The sequence below is a fragment of the Pongo abelii genome, chromosome 8, assembly GCF_028885655.2.
Source record: "Pongo abelii isolate AG06213 chromosome 8, NHGRI_mPonAbe1-v2.0_pri, whole genome shotgun sequence".
Classification (NCBI taxonomy): Eukaryota; Metazoa; Chordata; class Mammalia; order Primates; family Hominidae; genus Pongo; species Pongo abelii.
The window spans coordinates 11,122,930-11,137,003 of NC_071993.2; the positions used below are offsets into that span (position 1 = coordinate 11,122,930).

General features: G+C 41.0%; 1 protein-coding gene across 4 annotated transcripts in view; it reads left to right on the top strand.

The window, feature by feature from the left end:
* Nucleotides 1–14,074, top strand: part of CELF2 (CUGBP Elav-like family member 2) — a 541,707-nt gene that overhangs the window by 196,497 nt on the left and 331,136 nt on the right. The gene's annotated exons all lie outside the window — the stretch shown is intronic.

The following is a 14,074-nucleotide window of genomic DNA, read 5'->3' on the forward strand; positions in this document are numbered from 1 at the left end:
TATACTTGTCTGTGTTTCTGAGCATTATTATGAGCATGAATTGCTTTTGTAATCATTAAAAACAATAAATGTTATTTTTAAGAGAATCACATTCTGTGTCCAAATTATCACTAAATCTGAATTAATGGCATCTAAATTAAGAGTCTTTCAATGGTAAAGTTTTAGTAGTATAATACTATAATATACGCTCAGTGGGAATTCAGTGTATTTCATAGATAAGTTTCATTTGTAGCAAGGTGCTGAATAAAGGCTAAAAAAGAGAATGATCTTCCAGAGACTTGTAGATAAATAATTGTTATAAAACAAGTCTTGTTTCTGCCTGAGATAGCCTGGAAAGAGGATTCAATAAGATGCTCAGAAATGCACCAACTGACATTTTACTAAGTCAACATGGTTTGGGTATCATTTGGGGCAACCTGTGTTCTCAGTGGCTTTCCATAACCCTAAGAATAATTTTGCAGGCATTTTGGCATTGAGTCTTCATTTAAAGAATGAAAATGAAATGCATTCCAGTGCTTACAGCATCTTTTTGAGGTTCTTGTGTGTGTGTGTATGTGTGTGTGTGCCCACACATGTGTGTGTTGTTTTGTTTGTGTGAGTTTTTTTCCCCCCATAGAGTATTCCTTTTGAAGCTCACAGCTTAGGCAGAGAAAGCCTGAGTTTGGCAGATGTAACTTTTGAATGCATAAAACAGCAGCTTTAATCTCAGGTTATGATTGACACCAAACAAAATGCAGACTCTCTCTTTGTTCTCCAAAACACAGTGGAATCCTTGTGGGTATTTGTGGTTTTGGGTGTGCATGTGTGCACACGTGTATATGTGTGTGCTGTTTGTTCAAGGTAAGAAAAAGGTTTGCAAAGTTCAGCTGATGACAGCTAATGAATTTGGCATCCTTCAAGCTGTCTCCTAAGAAGCAATTCTGATGACAGACCTATGAGGCACACGCTAAGGGGATGTGACAAGAGTCTCAGTGGGGATGATCCTGCTGAGAAGACTCAGACAAATGGGCTGCAGAGACCTCTGGTAACCAGGCTAAAAGTTGGGAGAGCTTCAGATGTGGTGTCACACCTGCCTGTCCCCAACAAATCCACCAGTGCATCCAGGGGGTGATAAACTGCCCATATCAAATTAGACTGTTACACTGAGACAAGGTTATCTGAAGGAAAACAGGAAAGTTTTACTTCTCAGTAATTTTGTTTTCTCAATTTTTTTTGGAGGAGTTCGAGGCTTTTCATCTTTCATCAATTTCTCTAATATTGCTACAGAAAGGCACTGCAGCTGCCCCCAAAGACTTGAAGGAGGGAAGGAAATGCTCTTCAAAAATTACTGGAACCACATGGAACCCCTGTGGCCTCTTGAACAAAGTAGACAACATTTTATCCCATAATTGTGCACAGATCCCATTATGTTTATTACTTGATTCCAGACTTACTCCCTATTTCCATCCTACTCACATCTATCAGTTTCTCCTTCCTAAAACACCCCTGTGCCGTGCCTTTCTCTACTATAGTTCTTCATTCACTTGGTTATTTTTTACTCTATTATTCAACAAATATTTATTGAGTACCTATTGTGTGTCAGGTACCTTAATAGGCATTGGGAAATTTGGAAATTCTTATCATGGTAGCTGACCTCAAGGAGCCAACACTCTAATGGGGGCCCAGAGAAGAAAACAAATTTACTAGTCAATTGCTGCAATAAGGCCACATACAAATTATTCCACAGTGCAGTGGTTTGCAGCAGTAAATGTTTATTCTTGCGCTTATGAATCTACAGATCAACGATGGTTTGGCAGATCTAGGCTAGGTGGCTCTCTTTCAAACTGTGAGTCAGCTGGGGTTGGCTTTCAATTGTGAGTTGGGCTCAAATCTCCATGTGTGTTTGTTCTGGGACCCAGGTGGAAGGAACAGCGGATTCCCCAGGCATGCTTTTCTCATGTCAGAGAAAAACCCAAACACACAAGCACATTTAACCTAATGTCCGGTAACATGTTAATGATGAAAGTAAGTCGCATTATCAAGCCCAATGTCAATGGAGTGGGGACATATATTCCACTCACTGTATTGTACTATAATGTCACGTGATCAAAGGAGGGCACAAAGAATTGGCAAAATAATCCAATCTAACACAAAATTTGTGCCAGTGAAGTATAATAAATGATACAAGAGAAGTATATTTTTGAGGTTTAGATGAAGTACAGAGAAATATTTCAGAAGAGGGTGTATTAGGGTTCAGCCAAAGAAACAGAACTAGCAGGATCAATAGATGATGGATATATAGGTAGGCAGATGATCCAATAGTTAAATAGAAAGGTAATGAATGGATAATAGATAATTCAATGATAGGTGATAAATGGATGTTTGTTACAGGGATTGACTGCACAGTTACGGCAGTAGGTTAAACAGTCTCTGTAAGGTTTTTTTCTCTACATCTGGTGCTGGAACTTGAAGTCTGTAGACCAAATAGTTAACAAGGAAAGATGGCAAAGTGGAAGAGATCAAGGGCAGGCTAAAGCCCACAACCACAGCTTGAACTACTTGAGGATGTGCTGAAACACTTATATGTTCTTGTGTCTCTATCTCAGTAAGGTTCATTGACCTTGGTGAGAGAGTTAAACACATGCCTGGCCCAGAATTCAGAAAAACTCAGGGTGGAGGATCCAGGGCAAGGCAGAACAATTGCAGGGTCAGCTGCTGCTTCCCACCAAAGAAGCGAGTCAGCAGATCAGTAACAAGGTGTATGAGCTGCAAGATAACTGTTGCTTCCCTTCTGTCCTTCAGATCTCCCAAGAATCTTGTGTCTCACCCTAACTAGAAATATTTTTAAATGAATTTTGGGAAATGTAGTTTGGCCTGGCCAAACTACATTTGACTCATTACAAAGGCTTTGACTCATTTCAAAGTCATCACAAGAGGCATCTAATTGAAACTACTAGAAAGAGTAAATTGGGAAACACTTTCAGGGCAGGTGATATTTGAACTGCAACTGTAAGGATGAGCAGCAGTTAACTGGGAAGGGGAAATGCCAATTTAGGCAGACACCAAGCATGAGAAAGGCAAGCCTCAGGAATATGGAAGACCCTGGTATAGAAGTCTAACCGCCTAAGCCACTGGGAACGCACTTGTAGTCAAAGCTATATTTACGTAATTGTGGCAGCAAAAGAGAATGCATGCCAAGGGTATGATGGGACAACTTGGAAAAAGAGCGTTGGAAGGAGCTTATTGTAGAAATAGGGCTTGTGCTGCATGATTCTAATGGGGAATTAAATAACTGGAGGACAGTCCTGGATTGGATGTTTTCAGAAAGCACTGGATATCGTTACGGACTCAGCTGTGTTCTCCCCAAAATTTGTATGTTGAAATCCTAACCCTGGTACCTGGGAATGTGGTTGTATTTGGAGATGGAACCTTTAAGGAAGTAATTAGAGTTAATGATGTCATAGGTGTGGGGCCCCAATCCAGTAGGACTGGTATCCTTATCAGAAAAAAAAAGACACTAGAGATGTGCAGGCATAGGGAGAAGGCTGTTGGTGAACCAAGGAGAGGAGCCTCATGAGAAACCAAACCTGCTGTCACCTTGATCTTCACTTCCAGCCTCCAGAACTGTGAGAAATAAATTTTTGTTTCTTAAGCCACTCAGTTTGTGGTATATTATCACAGCTGCCCTAGCTGACTAACACAAGTATCTTGGTAGTTTTTATGTATAGACAGCAGGAAGATTAAAGAAGGACTAGAGCTGTCATTGGTAAAGAAGCAATTGGAAGAAGGGGATATTTCATTATTTTTATGTTTGCAGAGTGTCTGTTTCTTTCTCTTGTTCCACCATGATCTCAAATTCTGATTATTTTTATATTGTGCAAGTGCTGTTAATGTTTAGAACATCATGGTCTACCTGTCAGCTACCTGCCACCGAAACTGTCCTTCACTTTCTCATTGATGTATTCAGAGACGATTCTCATTTACTGATCCAGAAATTACATGGAATCTCCATTGTTTACTATGTTGAATGCAGATTCCTTTGCCTGATTTACAACAGGGGTCCCCAGCTCTGTTAGGAACGGCCACACAGCAGGAGGTGAGTGGCCGGTGAGCCAGCTAAGCTACATCTGTATTTACAGCCACTCCTCATTGCTTGCATTACCACCTGAGCTCTGCCTCCTGTCAAATCAGCAGCGGCATTCTATTCTCATACGAGCGCAAACCCTATCGTGAACAGCACATGCGAGGGATCTAGGTTGTGTGCTCCTTATGAGAGTCTAATGCCTGATGATCTGAGGTGGAAGAGTTTCATCCCACAACCATCATTCCTCCTTCCCACCCCCACACCCCACCCTCCCAGGTGCCAAAAAGGTTGGGGACTGCTGATGTATAAGATTCATAGTTCAGCCTCAATCTTCCTAGTGTCTGTTTCTCCACCTTTGTCAATCCAAGCTCTTCTATTCAGGCTTTCTTTTACCGTCTCTCATGTAATCTGCCCTCAGGCTAGTCTCCTCTGCAAGGCTATCTCATGCTTTCCCTCCATGTCCTACCCCAGTGAAGGCACACCCTTCAAGAGCCTGCCAAGTCCTGTCTCTCTGCCAAAGTCTCCCTGGTGACTCCAGCACACTCTTATCACCTGCCCTTCCTTGGAGCTCTTGTGGCCCATAAAATCCCACAGCATTAGACACTGCGTTATTCTTTGTTTCCCAAATTAAGCTGTGTCTTTCTAACTTGGTTATAAGTTCCTTAAGGGCAGGAGCTATGCCCCATGCCTCTTTTGAATCCTCCTTAGAGTAATTCAACTTTAGATAACTAACATTGTAGTCCTTCAGAAAAAGAAATGTGTGGCTCATGTAGCTCATCACTTTTTTTATTTTTATTTTTTGAAACTGGGACCATATTATGACATCTTTGTATCTCCTTTTCTCCTGAGATGATGTCATTGAATTAATCATATATTCAGCCAGCCAGTATTTTTGAGCACCTATTTTTATGCTTGGTGCTTGATATTTAAGCTCAGCCCTGAAGGATACACAGAAATAAACCCAGTCACGGGGTGGGGATCACTGGAGAGTTTTGCATTGGTAGAAAACAGCACAAACGAAAGCACAGACACAAGAGAAATCGTGTATTGGAGGAACTGGAAGAAGTTCAGGTGTGCCAGGTGAGAATACCTGAGAGATGAGTTGGAGACATAGGTGGATCTCATTGGCATTACTACATGGCTTGGACTTCATCTTAGGGCAGGGGACACCTTCAAAGTGTTGTAAACAGGAGACAGCTATGAGCATATTTCAGTATTAAGTAACTCTGGCTGAAATGTGTAGCATGGATCAGAGCCAGAGAGACTAGGGACGGGGAGATTCCTTAAGAGGTCTGATGGCCTCAACTAACATAGTAGAGATGGGAGGAAGTAAGTGGTTCTAGAGACAGTGTTGTTCAACAGATTCTCATTGTCTCTCTGACAATGTAAACTCATGGGCATTCTAGTTTCTATATATTTATGTTCATCAAATTATGCATTGGTTCTGGAATTAAAAATGAACATAAGACTCTTTTGATCTGGGTGCTGACTGCATGGGTATGTTCAGTCTGTGAATATTCCATGAGCTAAACACTTACATGAACTTTCCTGTAAGTATATAATATTTTTTACTAAAAAAGTTTAAAGTATAAAACAATTGGCCCAGGACATTTTATGCAAATCTAGAGTTTCTAATTTTTTATAATTTTTTTGAAGTCCTTATCTGGCCAAATTCAAAGACATCTTCAAAATCAACTTGTGCTGTTGCTTTTCTGGAAATATTGGACCCAACTGGCATACTGGAAGCATAAGAGCTTGTTCTGCACCTTTGCTTGTCTGTTCAGAAAGCTGGGTGCAGTGCCCCCACCCCAGCCCCCAGCCCTGTTATTTTTTTGTTATACATTAGAGGAGATGGTGATGAATAGCAGAGCACTTATGATTCTATCTCAGAATCATAAGGTTTGGTTAGAGTCGGTGAAGGCAAGGATTTTATCTGACCTCTAGGGTCTTCCTCTGTCCCCGCCTCCTTTCTCCTGGCATGTGCAGGCACATGCTAGGCTGCCTTCGTGGGTTACTGCCCCAGTTCCCAATTGGTTTCTGAAACTTCCTGCATGTTCCTGCCTCTTATTTGTACTGCCTTGTTTTTTCATTCAGCATCCAAATAAATAATTCGTGATCTCATCAATGGCAAGGTAACTCATAACTTTGTATGTATATATTTTCTCACTCCAACTAGGTTTCAACCCTTTTGTAATGCATTTGGTGTTCTCTTTTGCTGGAACATCCTCCTTTGTCCCCGCCATCAAGTTTGGATTTGCCCCGCGGTTCTGGTCCTCCTCCAGATCCCATTTTTTTTTTTGTTGCCCTCGACTTTTTTCTGGGCTGGTCTCTTCCACTGCAGTATATCTAACTTCCTCCTCCCCTGGGAGGTGCTGCCCACAGGATTCTCAAGCTCAGCTTATTCTCAGCAGAGTAACTTATCTTCCCCAATGACCCTGTTTTACCTTTTTTGGTTGCCTTCTTGGTCAACGGTATCATCATTTGCCAAATTGTCCATGTTGGAAACATCAGAATTATCTTCAACTCCTTGGTTTTCTTCATTCCACCCACTCAGTTATTCACATTGTGATTCTACTGCTAAAATATGCTTTGGCCCCTCTCCTCTCTCTACAGCTGCTGCCTGGCAACATGGAATAGTGATGCCCATCCCTTCCACGTACTGCATGTGTCAGCTTGGGCCGTTTTTAATCATCCCAGGCCCTTGCGTTTCCTCATTTGTGTCATGTGGGTGATAATGCAGATTTACGGGATAGCTCTGATAGCTAAGTGATGCAAGCCTTTGTGCCACTGCACTATAGCCTGAGCAACAGAGCAAGACACCATCTCTGAAAAAGTATAAACAATTAGAAAGAGCTATGGATGTGTTATGAGAGTTTTAAACTCATCTTTCCTAGACCTAAACTTGGTCCCTTTTCCACATAAATATTATATGCATCTTGCACAAGCTGGACAAGTAGGCAGTGGTTGATGAAGAGAAGAACCTCCCTCACAGGCCTCATAGTCTCTCACTTGTAGGATGGTCTTCCCACTGCCCTTCCTTCCTGTCTCGAGACTCTTCCAAGTTCTGAGTCCATGCTTCATGCTTGATATGGTTTGGCTCTGTATCCCCACCCAAATCTCACCTTGAATTGTAATAATCCCCACGTGTCATGGGAGAGACCTGGTGGGAGGTAATTGAATCATGGAGGCTGGATTTTCTCATGCTGTTCTTGGGATAGAGAGTAAGTCTCATGAGATCTGATGGTTTTATAAAGGGGAGTTCCTCTGCACACGCTCTCTTGCCTGCCACCATGTAAGATGTGACTTTGCTCCTATTCAGCTTCCACCATGATTGTGAGGCCTCCTCAGCCATGTGAAACTGTGAGTCAATTAAGCCTCTTTCCTGTATAAGTTACACTGTCTCAGGTGTGTCTTCATTAGCAGTGTGAGAACAGGCTAATACAATGCTGAGTTATCTTTCTAGAGCCTCAAACCTTTCATGGCTTCCTACTGGCAGAGTCTTTAGTGTGAAATGCAATATCCTTCCTCACTCAGCCCTAGGCTACTCTCTGCCTTGTCTCCACTACCGCTTTGGCCTCTAGAAGCCTGCCAGGGACTTTCTTTTGGAGATCATAACTTAGTTATGTGCTTAGAGTATTTGCCATATTTACAAGGAATAGGAAAGTAAAAGTAATGCTTACTTTCTACCACTGCAATGTAAAATAAAATTTAATGCACTTTAAAGTGAGGCTATATCTCATTAGGAACTGATTTAAGGAAATGTGTGAGGCCTTTAATAGCTTCTAGTGATTTGTTTTTAATAGCAGGCAGAGGATAGAACTCCTAAGAGTAACTTGCTGTTGATCTCTGGGGGATCTCAGTGAGGTGGGAGGTCAGCAGAGTGCAGGCTGACCCAGGAAGAAATGAGGTGACACCAGCTCTTGGGGCTTTGGCACAGTCAACTGAAGTATTAAATACAAAAAGTGGACCTACTCCTAAAAATGAATGAAGCAAAAATTACACTGACTTCTGATTCTTGTTCCTGGCCTGTAGGATACTTGCTTTTGCCATGCCACCACAAAAAATCACCCTCCTGCTCCCATTGCCGCTAATTCTGAATGTCTTGTCTTCCCATCTCATCTTCAATGCCCTGTTTTACCTGCCTGCAGTTTACGAACTCCCAAACTTTAGCATTTATGGAAAGTAATGACGGTAATATACAGTTTTATCATTTTATTTTCAATGTACCCACATAAATGGTGCTTTAAAATTCACAAACAATTATGAAAACATCAAGTTTATCATTCCATCTCAGGGAATGTATCCAATCCTTAAAGTCAGGAACAGGCCCTTCCTAATCTTTTTGTCTCTCCCTGTTCTAGCTGAATAACTTAACAACTCCTCCTCGTTGAGCATGGTATTTCACAAATTGTGCGATACAGCTGCAAGCCACTGAGACTAGGTAAAGCACAGGAAGAATGCTTCATGAAGACATCCATCCTCCAAACAAATGTTTCCTAAGTGTCTACCACATACCACACGTTGTTCTAAAGTGGGGATAAAATGGAGAAACTCCCTGTTTTCATGGAACTTAGGTTCACATGGAGGAAACAGATAACAAACAAGTTAATAAGTAAATAGCTTAGTTTCAGAGGGTGATATAGAAAGGTAACATTGAAAGCACCTGAGTATTATATGAGAGCTATGCGATGAGCGTGGAAGCATGCACTTGTAGTCCTACCTACTTGGGAGGCTGAGGTAGGAGGAACACTTGATCCCAGGAGTTCAAGGCTGCAGTGAGCTATGATTGTGTCACTGCACTCCAGCCTGGGCAACAGAGCAAGACACCATCTCTGAAAAAGTATAAAAAATTAAAAAGAGCTGTAGATGTGTTATGATAGTTTCAAACTCATCTTTCCTACACCATCTGGGTTTCTCTCGCATTTCCGTCACGTGATCATATGAATCGCCATATTGCTCTCACCTTCCAGGAAGGAAGGCTGATCCACGCCACTGTGGTCTTTATTAAGCTTGTGCAGTTTACTTCTTAGGATTCCCTAGAATCAAGACCACTAGGAAAGGAAGATCCCCAAGTGCACCAAAGGTCATATTCACACCCCAAGTGCACCAAAGGTCATATTCACATTTGGATGCCCGGATAATGGTCGAGTAACGTAGTTTCTCTGACCTGGCACTTTGAACAGGAAGAAAGGGAGTTGCTTGTGCCTTTGCCTCCTCTAAAAATAGGAAGAATAAACTTGGTCCATTTTCCACATAAATATTACATGCCTAACTTATGAATATTCACCTGTAGCCTTCTTAAGATTTCCCACCTGCCTGAAAGTGGTGCTTGGCAAAACATTAGGCCAAAACTGATCTCTCCATTGTGAACATGTTGTCTGCTAAGTTGTAAGATTTCACAAACCAAAGCTAGTTTTTGATGGTTTGTTTGTTTGTTTGTTTAATCAACTACATTATCCATGATAGTTTATTTTAATGGGAAATCCTTTCCTTTCTTCTTCTTGTCTTCAACGGGCCTTTGTTTACCTACACAGACATAGTCCTCTGAAGCCGGTTCTTGGTGTCTGCTTTCATTTACAGCAGAGAGTCATGATTACTCTTTAGAACAATACTTCTTAAATTTATCTAGTACCTATTTTCAAGTGGCTTCTTGGAGTTCCAAGTACTTTATGGTTTATTATTCATACATACGTATTGATAAATGTGACACTTTATCATGATAAGGGGCTTTACAATTAGTTTTGCTCATTAATCATTCCTGCGCCCTGCTCCTCCTGGTAAACAGCTCCATTTGAAAATGAGTGAACAGTCTTTCTGAAAGCAATCTCCATTTGGAATTTAGGGCCCTTGGATTTGTCACTGGGATGGCCACCTCCTGCTTCCACAGTGTGACTGACAGGTCATTTTTGAGTTGCTCAAGTGAAAGCAACTCATGTGAACAAGTTCTCCAGATACTGTCAAACCCTTTCTTTAGCAATGCTACTGGGGTCTTACTTTAAACCCACTGTCAGTATTATGTTTCAGGTAGTGAATTGTGATACTCGGGTCTTTTACACTTTGGAAGTATTTTCCCCCACAAGGCAGAGCGTGGAACTGGGGTCTGGAAGAAGGATTGCACCATATTTCATTAGTCTCCGGCTTCCGTCCCCAGTGCTGCCCTGGGCTCCCCCACTATTTGCAGACGTCACTGCTTTGCCTCTATTGCACCCAAAGAGAAAGACCCTTCTTCTGAAGTTGATAAATTGGGGTCAGAGGAGCTTTGTGTCTTCAGTGTGACATCAGCAGAATAGAAGAACGTTCATCCATTTGCACGTGTATTTATCAGCTTCACCAAACTCCTACTATGTATCACACACTTGCTACACTGCAAATCCATTTCTTTTAGACCTTGATCATTGCTTCATATTTACTTAACAAATTTTCTATGTATTCTTTCCATCTTCCAGAGCAATATGGGATGTTTCTTAATTAAACTTGGCAGTTCTCAGTATCTGAAACTAGCAGCTAAATAGATTTAATGTCCTCGATGCCTCCACATTCCTGGATTATTCTTTTAGGATTTGAGAGGCAGGCTAGATTTGTGTACTGTCCCATTCTTATCAAAGAGGGAATCTGTTCTGTCAGGCTCTGGCATATTTTGTATTAACACTTCCATTGAAATGATACTTTCTATTACTTTTGCAATGTAAATGCCAAAATGCAAAGACAAGGCACAGAAAGCAGAAAAAAACTTAAGAATCATTAAGTTGTATTTGGAAATTTAGCTCTTTCTTCTGGAAATTACCTGTAACAGAAACAAATGCACCTATAATTTCACCTTTTAAATTTGTTTAGAAAGCTCAAATCTGAAAAGGCCAAGAAGCTGGCTGATTCTTAGCTCACTGCCAATATTCTCACATTGCAGTACTTTTCTAGTTTTTTTCTTCATCAAGTTTGCATTATTAGCTAAAAATGTAATTTATACAGCAAAAACATCTTTTTGGATATAGAGGGCATCAGAACAATCTAAGATTTCCTTATTGTTGTTTGTTAATTACTGCTTTTTTTTTTTGGAAAAAAAAGAAATCCCTACCAGCCAAATATAGTAATAATCAGGATTGTTAAAAATTGGCTCCTACTGCAGATGATCTCAAAAAATATTAATAATTAGCCCCCAAAAGTTGTTAGTCTGTCTAGGCTCAACTCGACCTTCATTTGGAATAAAGTTTGAAAGGAATTGCTTTGATACTAGTATCCAAGTCAGAACCACTTAAGCAATTTTTCATTAACTTACTATCTATCTGTATTAGTCCGTTTTCACATTGCTGATAAAGACATACCTGAGACTGGGTAATTTATAAAGAAAAAGAGGTTTAATGGACTCATAGTTCCACGTGGCTGGGCAGGCCTCACAATCATGGCAGAAGGCAGAAGTCACATCTTACATGGCAACAGGCAAGAAAGGAAATGAGAGCCAAGTGAAAGAGGAAATCCCTTATAAAACCAACAGATCTCATAAGACTTATTCACTACCACGAGAACAGTATTGGGGAAACCGCCCCTGTGATTTCAGTTATCTCCCACCAGGTCCCTCCTACAACACGTGGGAATTTTGGGAGCTACAATTCAAGATGAGATTTGGGTGGGGACACAGAGCCAAACCGTATCACTATCCCCTAAGGTTATTACTATCACATTAGGGAAGTGTAACATTCATTGCACTAAGCACTCCTTAAAAACTATGCTTTGCTGGGGTGTGTATGTGGATCTCTGTGCACAGTGGGGGCATTGGGTTGCATGTGGTGTCGTAGAAAGGGGCAGGCCCAGCAGTCGGTAGAATGAGCGCCTAAGCTCCATCATTATTGCATCTTCTCTGGGTAAGTCACTCCAGCCACTTCCTACACTTGAATTTCTGCAGCTAAGGGGGTTAAGGAACCAGCGCTGCCTGCCCACTATGTTGTCGTGGGGATTAAATGAATTGCTAAATGTGAAAAGGCCTTGAAATGTAAAACACAATAGCATGAAAGGAATATCTCAGTGTAGTCATCTATGCTGACCAGTGCCTGAATTAGAATAAGAAACGTCGAGGTTATTTTTTTTTCACGTATTTGTTAAAGAAATGGCATTTAAAATTTTTTTGAAAATAAAATAGTCCTCTCCTCACATTTCCAGTGGTTAAACATAAATTCATTCCTTTATTTAACAAATATGTATTAATTACCAGATAAGGGAAAAATATTCTAGTGGGTGCGTTAAGAAGTGCAAAGATTAATTCAATGTGGAGTTGGGGAGGTCAAAGACTTACTATACACTATGTACATGTTATAAACCACATCCTTTCTTCCTATTTACTCATCTTTATAACCCAGGTTTAGCACATGGTGGATGTAAAGCCCTCAATCTGTCATCTTAGTGGCGTTTAGACAGGTACTAAACTCTACCTCAATAGCGTTCTCATTATTTACATCCGTAGACTAAAAAGGAAGTGGAGAGAGTATAAAATATTTAATGGTTTGGTTCAGTTCCAGTCCTTACTACCATGGATCCACAATTTATTTCACTGTAGGAACAGCCCCATATACTACAACATGGGCTTCCAATGTTAAGAATTTACCTTTGGATAAGCAACTGCATTATTGTTGTACGTTAGTGCTTGCCTCATAGTTTAGCCCCCATTAGAAACTGTACGGAAATATGCAAAAAGGGCTTTGTGTCCGAGCAGCGTATTTTTACTTTTCTCTAACGGACAAAACCAGTGGCTGGTATCAGTCCAGTTATCCCACTTTTAATAATATTTGCACTGACTAAACACACCCAGTTTCACTACAAGCTCTTCATATGCTTTAAAATAAATTAGCATTTGTTGCCCCCATTTAACCACTGGAGTAAAGAGAGCCCCAGAGAGGTTAAGTGACTTCTGCCCCAGCACCGAGCACAAGTCACAAGGCGAATGGGCTCAAACTCTTTCTCCTTAAGATCTCTCTGGTTCCAAGCTCATTTACATGATGCTTTTCTTACTTCAAAAGAACATCTTAGATTTTATATGATATCATTCGCTGGCAAGGTTGTTCATTTTTATATATTCACTGTAACTTTCATATGTTAGAATGAAGCAAGAATATGTAAAAAAAAAAAAATGGGGTTGTTTTAGGGACAAGGCTCTCATTTCATGATCTGATTTTTGTCAAGTGACTCATCACGCCTTCTTGTTGCCCTCTAGAAATAGGGACGGTGAGTGCTATCCTTCGCTTATTTGCCATAGTCCAGCTGATACATCATGCAAGATTTCTGTGCAGTGGAGATTTAAAAACCTTCGTCTCCCCCTGCCCAGAGAACATGCTCATTTTTCTAGCTGTGGATCAAGACCAAGTTCAGAGGTCAGAGACCTAGCAAGAAATTGGAGTGTGTTCCAGATCTTCAAATAGGTGGGGAACAGAGTCCACCATTACTTTCCTCCTCTATTATTATCCCCAGTAATGCTTTGAGTCCAGGTTATACTGAGGTGCATGTTGGTACTGATGGAGAATGGGAGCGGGACCAGGATTCAGTGACCCACGTCTGTTTGAGGCTGTTCTATGTTGTTCTATCCAAGCTGAGCGCATTCTTGGCTTCAGGTCAGCACACACCTCCTGGAATAGTGCCTTAGCTTGCACTTCTGATGACGGATTGCTCAGTCCTTAGCATCTCTTCTTTCCTCTGTGTGTGTGTGTGTGTGTGTGTGTGTGTGTGTTTAACTTGTTATTTTACTTGGCTAAACTGCATAGAATTTTTCTAATTCCAATAAACAGAAGTACAATGTATATTTCCCTGGTTAACTGTACATGCGAAGCCTGGTAGGAAAGCAGATTTTTCTTATTTTAGAAAAGAGCAACTCATTGGTCTTTTGCAGATGATGCTCCTGTGTTGATGAGGACTCCAGTGCCACCAAACAATCTTTGCATTGCCTGCCTCCTTTAGATACCCTCCTCCAGGTGAATGACGCTCTGATTTATGAGAACTCTGGTGCGCAAAGAGTTAAAATATTTCCAAATC